The sequence below is a fragment of the Rhipicephalus sanguineus genome, unplaced genomic scaffold (assembly GCF_013339695.2).
Source record: "Rhipicephalus sanguineus isolate Rsan-2018 unplaced genomic scaffold, BIME_Rsan_1.4 Seq896, whole genome shotgun sequence".
Lineage (NCBI taxonomy): Eukaryota > Metazoa > Arthropoda > Arachnida > Ixodida > Ixodidae > Rhipicephalus > Rhipicephalus sanguineus.
Genome location: NW_023616239.1, coordinates 27,292 through 37,606, shown reverse-complemented (window position 1 = coordinate 37,606; position 10,315 = coordinate 27,292).

Genomic DNA, 10,315 nt, shown 5'->3' with positions numbered 1-10,315 from the left:
TGGTTGGTTGAGGGATTATTTATCTTCTAGAAAACAGTCCGTCCGAGTAAATGGTTCGTCTTCTTCATACGTCAGCGTAACTTCCGGGGTGCCACAGGGTTCGGTGTTAGGTCCTTTGCTCTTTCTGGTCTATATTAATGATTTATCAGAGACGCTAACATCGAACGTGAGGCTGTACGCAGATGATTGTGTTATTTATACATCAATACACAGTATGGACGATATTTGTGCTTTACACCGTGATCTTGACACTGTGGTGAGGTGGCGTGAGAAATGGAAGATGTGTTTGAATGTAAAAAAGTGTTGTTTTCTTAGTTTTACCAGAAAACGCAAACCTTTTCACTTATGCTACAGCTTGTCAGGAGCACAACTGGACCGTGTTGAACATTTTAAATACCTTGGTGTATACTTTTCTGCCGATTTATCTTGGAATAAGCATATAGGTTACGTAACTGGCAAAGCCAACGGTGTGTTAAACTTTATTAAACGCAATTTCAAGTCTGCCCCAAAAAATCTGAAAGAAGCTTTGTATGTTACAAATGTCCGACCTATCCTTGAATATGCCTGTCCAGTATGGGATCCTCATGGTCAAACTCTAATCTATAAACTTGAACACATACAAAACCGCGCTGCACGCTTTGTCAGCGACAATTATAACTTTGACTCCAGTGTTACCTGTATTAAAGGCAACTTAGGATGCAAACTTCTTGAGCAGCGCAGAAAATGCTTGCGATTAAAGTTTTTCCATTCGATCTTTTGTAATGAAATTCGCATCAACAAGAGTTTATACATGATGAGACCATACTACGTGTCACATAGAAATGATCATTCAAAAAAAATCCGCGAGATCAGCTGTCGTACCGGCGTCTTCGCTAATTCTTTTTTTTCCTTTCACTACTCGTGAATGGAATAAGTTGGATGCGTGTGTTTTTGATCTTCCAGCCGAAGCTTTTTGTTCATCACTACAAGATGTGTGCTTTTCGTGAATACGCAGGCATTTATGTGCAAATGTGTGCCATTTTTTTACTGTAAAACTGTGTTTTTCCTTTCTAAACCCCCTACAATAATGCCCACTTGGGCGATGTAGGTTTCACTAATAAATAAATAAATAAATAAATAAATAAATAAATAAATAAATAAATAAATAAATAAATAAATAAATAAATAAATAAATAAATAAAAAGAGCGGTGGCAAGGCACTGCATGAAGGCCGCCATGAGGCAAGACTTCCAGTATGTCCCTATATGAGGCGCGCGGTGATTGGAAGTGGCCTTTGACGTCAGCGGGAGTGTGAAGTGCCAAAGGGAACGTTTCTTTTGTTCGTATGCTCGCGTTTTGAACTTTGGAGACTAATAAAATCAGTTCTCGTGCACCAATTTCGTAATTCTTTTCGTGTTCGTCTCGGCATTCATTACTACACGCATTCCATCGATAAATAAGACAGTAGCAAAAGCGTCGCAGGGCCCATTTAAGCACATTTACAGATTGTCACCTAAGCGATCAAAGAAAGTCACGCAATTGAACACCCAACAATAAGCGTGATGCGCATGGCTCAGAGCCTTTTTTTTAACCACTGCGTCGCTAAAACGCTGCATTCCCAAGATATTTGGTACTCCTCACGTTTAGGACGGCCCCAAGTGCTTTACGATGTGCTTGAGCCACAAAGGGGCACCCAATGATTATGGCAAACGCAGTGTACGACGATCACACACTGCACTCTCCACAACTGCACTCACAATGAATATACAACCTAGCAAGGCCAAATGCATGGTGATAGCTATACGTACAAGCAGTTAATATTCTGCTAACACAACGGAACAAACTGCCCTTTGAGGACGTGCAAGACGTACTCGCGTATGCAAACACGCCGCGGCTAGCAGACGATGCAGGGAGCTATCCACACTAGGCGTGGTTTTAGTCAGGCTCCGCTAGATCTCGAGGCGAGGGCTATGACAAGCCCTCTCCTTCGCATCACTTCCCCTCGCTATACTTTTTAGAATGAATACTTACCAACTAGCTCAGCTCTCTGTTATTCTAAACTATACTACGCTTGGCACATCGCCGCTTTCTGTGGCGCACATATACTTCCGAGTGTCTACGACATCGGCCTCACTCCGAACAGCTTAAACGGCTCCGCTGTTAAAATTGGCCTAGCAGTGCACGGTTGCTAGCGGAGAACAGAAGCGCTAATTCGCTACACAGAGGCAGCGTATACGGCAAGTCTACTGAAGCGGAGCCTCTTGCGCACATTTTGTAGGGTTGGTGAAATGCATTGGATAAGTGGATTGAAGGCATTGTAGTGAACAGTACGTGACGACGATGAAGAGCGAAGAAAGCAAGCCACAGTGCGAGCCACAGCCACGCGTCACGAGCTTGCGCTTGCCTGGATCTTGGCCCTTGACGTCCCTCGGCGTTCTAGCAGTTTGTACGTGAGTAAATCACGTGACATTTGGTGGAGGTACGTGGGTTTCCCGTACGACCCTGGATCTTCGCTCCTGTAAGCTTCCCCCCTTCGTGATACCAACATGGCCACCGAGACTCCTTCCCAGCCTGGCCCTTCGGCTGTCCACGTCACTTGTGGCGCCGTGTATCCTCAGCGGGATCCCCCCATCTTTTCGGGCTCCGGTGAATCGGACGTGGACGAGTGGCTGTCGAGGTATGACAAAGTCGGCGCCAGCAACAGATGGGACGTTCCAATGAAGCTTGGGTATGTGCAATTCTACCATGCGGACATCGCCCAACTCTGGTATCACAACCACGAGGCCGAGCTTCCATCTGGGTCAGCTTTCAAGACTGCTATCAAGGACCTCTTTGGACGGCCTGCGGCTCGCAAGCTTCTCGCCGAGCAGCGCTTGCGTCAGCGTGCACAACAACCGGGTGAGAGCTACACGGGTTACATGGACGATGTCCTCCATCTGTGCACCCGCGTCGACCCCGCTATGCCTGAGGAGGCCAAAATCAACCACATCTTGAAGGGCATCGAGGACGGCGCCTTTCAGCTGCTGCTCGCGCGGAATCCCACCACAGTCGCTGCGCTAGTTTCACTCTGTCAGAGTTTCGACGAATTGCGCAGGCAGCGCGCGATCGCCCGTCAAGCCCTCCCGCCGCTCAGACGACTCTCCAGCCCACGATCAAAGACTTCATCCGTGAAGAAGTCGCGCGCCAGCTGTCCTTACTGCCGCTCACTCACGAGCCGGCGCATCCTCTGGCTCCGGGCATTCAATAAGCCATTCGGACGCAAGTTGCTGCGGCTCTCCCACCCATGTTCCAACAACCACCCGTCACTGCGCCGCTAACCTACGACACCGTTTCTGCTCGGCCCCCTCAAAAGCCTATGCCCTCTGCTCCACCTCGACCACTGATGCCGTCCTATGCCTTGGCGACCACCGCGTATCAACAGCCATGCCTTACGCTCCACCTCGCCCAGTTATGCCGCCTCGTGTCTTGCCAACATTCGCGTATGCTTCGTCGCAGCCCATCCCAAGCCCTTCGGCTCCGTCTTTCCGCCACTCCGACGCGTGGCGAACCCCGGACAATCGGCCCATCTGTTTCTCCTGTGGCCTCGCCGGCCACGTCGCTCGCCATTGTCGCCTGGTTCCTCCAACATTCGACGCCGTGGGCATGCCAGTAGCGTCGTCGTCCAGGTCGCCCCCAAACTACGCCCCTCCTCACTTCGACGCCGACGGCAGGCCGGTCGCGTCGTCGGCCCGGTCGCCACCGGAGTATGCCCGTGATGATCAACGACCCAACGGCACCCACTGGTCACCGTCCCCTCGACGACGCTCCCTGTCACCTATGCGTCGCCGACCCGCTGCGCAAGAGGGAAACTGATCGCTGCAGTTCCGGAGGCAAGAACTGCATGCGAAGCGAACTGCCCAAGGCCTCCGCCTTTTTCGCCGCAAAACGTTATCGACGTCAATGTTGAAGGTACTACGGCCCAAGCGCTAATTGATACTAGGGCCGCCGTTTCCGTAATCTGCGAGAGCCTCTGCCGCCAGTTAAATAAAGTGACCACGTCGCTCTCAGGACTCATGCTCCGCACTGCGAACTCGCAGTTCATAGCACCTTCAGCCGTGTGCACAGCGCGCGTTAATATTCAAGGAGAACTTTACGTCATTGAGTTTTTCGTGCTGCCGTCCTGCTCTCACGACGTTAATTCTGTGAACTTTTGTGGAGGTGGAATGAAAACCCTCTGGAGGACAGCACATTAGGCCGACATCGTAAAAATTGCTCCTGTGCGAACATTCCGTGCCAAACCTGCGTTTCGCCGTGCGCCTTTTAGGGTGCTGCTCGAATGTTAACGAATGTAAATAATAAATAAATAAATAAATAAATAAATAAATAATAAATAAATAAATAAATAATCCGGCAGATCCCACGTACCGTGGGATCGATGTTATGCGAAGCATGCGCAGGGTGGTGACTGTGGCGCAATTTTTCACATTGAGCAAAACGCTACGGAATGACGCTAGAGAAATGTGGAAGTTGTGTACGCACAGTCATATGTTGAATACTCGCATATGTATTATATAACCAGTTGTTCACTGTTGCGTAACGATGTCAACCGAAACATGGGTGTTACCAACACCAGACGCGGTAAGCTGATATGTAGTGCTTATATATTCTTCAATACTAGATTGAGCGAATCCGAACAACACAAAGAAGAAACACAAATGCGTAGGACAGGCGTTACACGCAACTAAGCTTCATTCAGCAAGTTGTCCTGGATATACACACAGCCGAGTGGCACACGCAGGCGCACTGCACGTACGTTACAGTCACAGTTGCAGTTGTTACAGTTGCGTTACAGTTGTTATGCTTATCCGTTATGACGGGAACGCACGCACGTTTCACGAACCCGTGTGTATGTGTAGAAGGGGTTCTTGAAAGTTCTTGAACAAGGTCGTCATCACCGTGATCAGTGAGCCCCAGTGAGCCCCGGACTTGAATCAGTGAGCCCCGGACTTGGTATTCGGATCCGTTCATGATCGCGGCTACGAGTGGTCTAAGTGCAGTGAAGTGTGAGGTGTAGTACAGGTGGTCGGAATTCTGGATGCCTCTTACGATGAAATGATCTATGATGCCTCCTGTCCTGGACGTGGAAGCGAGGTCGTTTGATGCCCTGTCCACATCCAAGCCGTCTTTCACGCAGTATAAGGACCATGCGTTGTTGGGTCTTGATAAATCAATGTTGAAGTCAACGGTAACGATGAGAGGCCTGGTTCTCCCGGCAGAATTACTGTGGGAAGCATCGATCCCGGTTTTTGCGTAATCCACGTGGTCCACGTTGCGGACCACGTGGACGAGTGTATGGTAGCTGAGCGTCTTCCAGGGCTGTTCTGTCTTCAACTTGTTCACTTTCCTTGCGTCCGCCGCGGTGGTGTAGCGGTTACGGTGTTCGGCTGCTGACCCAAAAGTCGCGGGTTCGATCCCGAGCGCGGCGGGCGAATTTAGACAGACGCAAAATGCTTGATGCCCGTGCACTGTGCGATCTCGGTACACGATAAAGAATACCAGATGGTCAAAATTTCCGGAGCCCTTCGCTACGGCGTCTCTCATAATGATATTGTAGCGGGGTTGCAGCTATGACTGTGGGGAGGTGTGCGAAGAAGAGGCAGACGACGTGTCGGTGTTCTGAGAATACACAACCGCCATCTTGACTGCTGGACTATTCCATATTGTGAATAAGTTAAATATATTCGTAACATTTCGGTGGAGGTGCTGGGTGCTACGCAAGACGGAACTCCGCAGCGGACGTGTCCTCGACAGCCTCAATATGTCAACAGAAAGCAACTCTGCTGCTGCCACTTCGACCGCGACTCCGGTACAACCGGTACAGCCGGTACAGCCGGTCGTATTGACTCAACCGCGCGATCCCGGTAACTTCTGCGGCACCGACCACGTTGACGTCGATGACTGGATTGCGAAGTACGAGCGGTTTGCAGCGGTCTACAGGTGGGACCCTACAATGATGCTCGCCAATGTTGACTTCTATCTCTGCGGAACAGCAGGCGCGTGGTTTCAAGCTCATGAAGCTGACTTAACAAGTTGGGATGCCTGTAAACAGAAGCTTCGCGACCTAATTGGTAGAGCCGTCGGACGCCAGCGGGCCGCTTCTAAATAACTCTCCTGTCGGGCACAAACTTCCACCGAATCATACGTCTCCTACATCCTTGACGTCCTGGCCCTTTGCCGTCGTGTCGACACCAACATGTCAGAGAGTGACAAAGTAAGCCATTTGCTCAAGGGAATTGCGGATGACGCTTTTAATTTACTTGTGTCTAAAGACTGCTCAACCGTGGACGACATCATCAAAGAGTGCCGCCGGTTCGAAGAGCTGAAGAGTCGCCGCATTGCCCAGCATTTCATGCGACTTCCGAACACGGCCGCTACATCATCCTGCGAGGACCTTCAGCCGCCATGCGGTCAACCGCCTACCAACGAGAGCGTAGTTCGCATCGTGCGCCGAGAAATCGAGGCGGCGTCGCCACCATCTTTCCTGACGCGGCCATCTGATGATCCCGACCAACGATCTCGTTGATCCAGCAGGTTGTGAGGGAGGAGCTTGCAAATGTCGGACTGCAGCCGGTATGTTCGTTGACGGAACCTCGTGTCAGTTCTATAACGCCTCCTCGTGCACCGGAAATGTTGCGCCGCTATCGTGACCCTGCCCAGTGGAGAACGCAGGACGACAAGCCGATCTGCTTTCGTTGCCACGGTGTAGGACATATTTCCCGCTACTGTCGTTCTCGCACCTTTCCATCTCGCTCGTTTGCTGGCTATCGACGTGACGACAACCACCGGCCCCTGCAGTTTCCCGCTCGTGACGGTGGACCATACGATGAGGCTCCTACGACATCGGTCCGACGCTCCAGCCGTTCGCCGTCCCCACACGATCGTCGCTCCCGGTCACCTCAGCCCCGTCGCCATTCGTCGCCTCGCCCTACTGGACGTCCATACTCGGAAAACTGAGCAATGCAGCTCCCGGAGGTGATGCTGCATTCGACCCCCGACCTGAAAGCCCTCTGCTGACCCTCACTACGGACCAGAATCTGCTTGCTGTGGAAGTGGATGGCCTGCCTGTTACTGCCCTCATTGATACCGGCGCACATATTTCTATTATGAGCTCTGATCTCCGTGCACGATTAAATAAGGTCCTTACGCCGCCCGAGTCCCTATTTGTACGTGTCGCTAGTGGGGGAACTCCGGCTGTACTCGGAATGTGCACGGCACGTGTGAGGTTCTCTGACCGCCAGACGTCCGTTCTGTTTCATGTTCTCGCTCATTGTCCTCATGATGTCATCCTCGGACTCGATTTCTTGTCTGACCACTCTGCTGTCATTGACTGCTCGGCCGGTGTTGTACAACTTGACTTGCCTGCGTCCGCCGACGTGTCGGAGGTGGTTTAGACGAAACTTTCGTGTGCTGAGGCTGTTCGTCTGCCACCACAAGCCCTAACTTGCGTCGCTGTTGAACCATATCCCAGTGTCCCGGATGGGGATTACGTGGTCTCTCCCTCTCCCAGTGTTCTACTGGCCCGCAACGTCTCCTCTCCGTACACAGTTGTAACTATTACAGCGAACAAGACGTGCCTTCCTCTTCTGAACTTCGGATTGAGTCCTCAAGTCCTACCACAAGGCATTGCTCTCGCTACTCTGTCACCGTCGTACGAGTGCCAGATCTCATCGGTGTCACCCGAACTGCCCGCTGTCGTCTCTCCAAACCCGCATAGAGTCGACGCAGTCACCTCTTCTACACTGCACAAGAACATAACCAAGATGATTGCCTTAGACCTTTTGCCCTCTCAAGTAAAAGACCTCAGTGATCTCCTTATGACCTACTCTGACATATTTGACTTTGACGGTAGGCCCTTAGGTCAAACCTCGCAAGTCAAGCACCGCATAGATACCGGTGATGCAGCTCCAATTCACAGGCGTCCTTACCGAGTTTCACCATCAGAGCGCCAAGTTATTCAACAGGAGGTCGACAAGATGCTCACAAAAGGCATTATTGAGCCTTCTTCGAGTCCGTGGGCTTCCCCTGTAGTCTTAGTTAAAAAGAAAGACAACACCTGGCGTTTCTGCGTGGATTATCGGCATTTAAACAAGATCACCAAAAGGATGTCTACCCGCTTCCTCGTATCGATGACGCCTTGGACTGCCTTCATGGTGCTACCTATTTTTCTTCGATAGACCTACGCTCTGGTTACTGGCAAATCGCCGTAGACGACCTCGACCGTGAGAAGACCGCCTTTGTAACGCCTGACGGTCTCTACCAATTCAGAGTCATGCCGTTCGGTTTGTGCAATGCGCCGGCCACGTTCGAGCGGATGATGGACACGCTTTTGCGCAGCTTTAAATGGTCTATCTGCCTTTGTTACCTGGACGACGTCATTGTATTTGCTCCCACCTTTGAGTCTCACCTCGACCGACTTTCGTCTATTCTTTCCGTGTTTCGTGCGGCTGGGCTACAACTTAATTCATCGAAGTGCCACTTTGGCCATCGCCAAGTTGCTATTCTAGGGCATCTCGTCGACTCATCTGGCATCCGACCCGATCCCGACAATGTTCGCGCTGTCCTCGATTTTCCCGTACCAACTTGTGCCAAAGACGTTCGAAGTTTTGTGGGTCTATGTTCATATTTCCGACGATTCGTCAGAAACTTCGCAGATATTGCGCGCCCCCTCACTGACCTTCTCAAGAAGGATGTGCCATTTTGGTGGGGTCCTGACCAAGCCAGTGCTTTTTTCCCGCCTCATTACGCTGCTCACCACACCGCCGATCCTCGCCCACTTCGACGCGTCCGCTCCAACCGAGGTCCGCACCGACGCTAGTGGTTACGGCATTGGCGCTGTGTTAGCCCAGCGTCAATCCGGTCATGATAGGGTTCTTGCGTATGCCAGCCGGCTCCTTTCTCCTGCCGAACGCAATTACTCTATTACTGAGCGCGAGTGCCTCGCGCTTGTATGGGCAGTTGGTAAATTCCGCCCCTATTTATATGGTCGCCCTTTCACCGTTACCACAGACCACCACGCTCTATGCTGGCTTTCAGCACTCAAAGATCCAACAGGGCGCCTAGCTCGTTGGGCTCTGCGCCTCCAGGAATTCACGTACACAGTGGTCTACAAGTCCGGCCGTCTACACCAAGACGCCGACTGCCTTTCTCGGTACCCCGTCGACGATCCAGACCCCGTAACGGATGACACGTCCATCTGTATTTCCTCGCTCTCCGCTTTCGGCAACATCGGTGACGAGCAACAGCGTGACGCGTCCCTACGAGATCTAATCACCCGCCTGAATACTGACTCGACGGACAGTTCGCTTCGCATGTTCGTCATCATCGACGGCATTTTATACCGCCGGAACATGCGCCCAGTGGGACAAGAACTACTAGTTGTAGTACCCACTCATCTTCGCTCGACCGTACTTCAGCAACTACATGATGTACCAAAGGCCGACCAACTTGGTGTTGCCAGAACGTACGACCATGTCCGCCGACGCTTTTTCTGGCCCGGCCTCTACCGTTCCGTACATCGTTATGTCGCTACTTGCGAGTCGTGCCAACGCCGGAAAAAGCCAGCTGTGCACCCTGCCGGGCTCCTTCAACCTATCGACGTACCTGCTGAGCCTTTTTTTCGTGTCGGCCTCGACCTTTTGGGACCTTTCCCACTTTCTAACAACGGTAACAGATGGGTCGCCGTCGCTACGGATTATTCGACCCGTTTTGCCATTACGAGACCTCTCCCGAGCAGCTGCGCTACAGACGTGGCCGAGTTTTTGATCCAAGACGTCATCTTACATCACGGCGCTCCTCGTCAACTCATCACGGACCGAGGTCGTTACTTTTTATCCAAGGTAATCGAGGACCTACTTCGGTCTTGTGCAACCAAGCACAAGCTTACGACGGCCTATCATCCCCAAACGAACGGACTCACAGAACGTTTGAATCGCACGCTCACTGACATGCTCGCCATGTATGTCTCGACCGATCATCGCGACTGGGACATTGCGCTACCCTTTGTCACTTTTGCTTACAACAGCTCGCGCCACGACACTGCTGGATATTCTCCCTTTTACCTTTTGTATGGACGAGAACCGACCTTGCCGTTCGACACGCTCGTACCCACCCCTGCCCACCTGTCCACCGAATATGCTCGCCACGCTATTAGCACAGCCGAAGAGGCCCGTCAGATCACCCATCGACGCCTTTCGGAATCGCAACTCCGCCAGAAACATACATACGACAGCTGCCACCGGAACGTTCGCTTCAATCCGGGTGACCTCGTTCTCCTGTGGTCTCCGTCTCGGCATGTTGG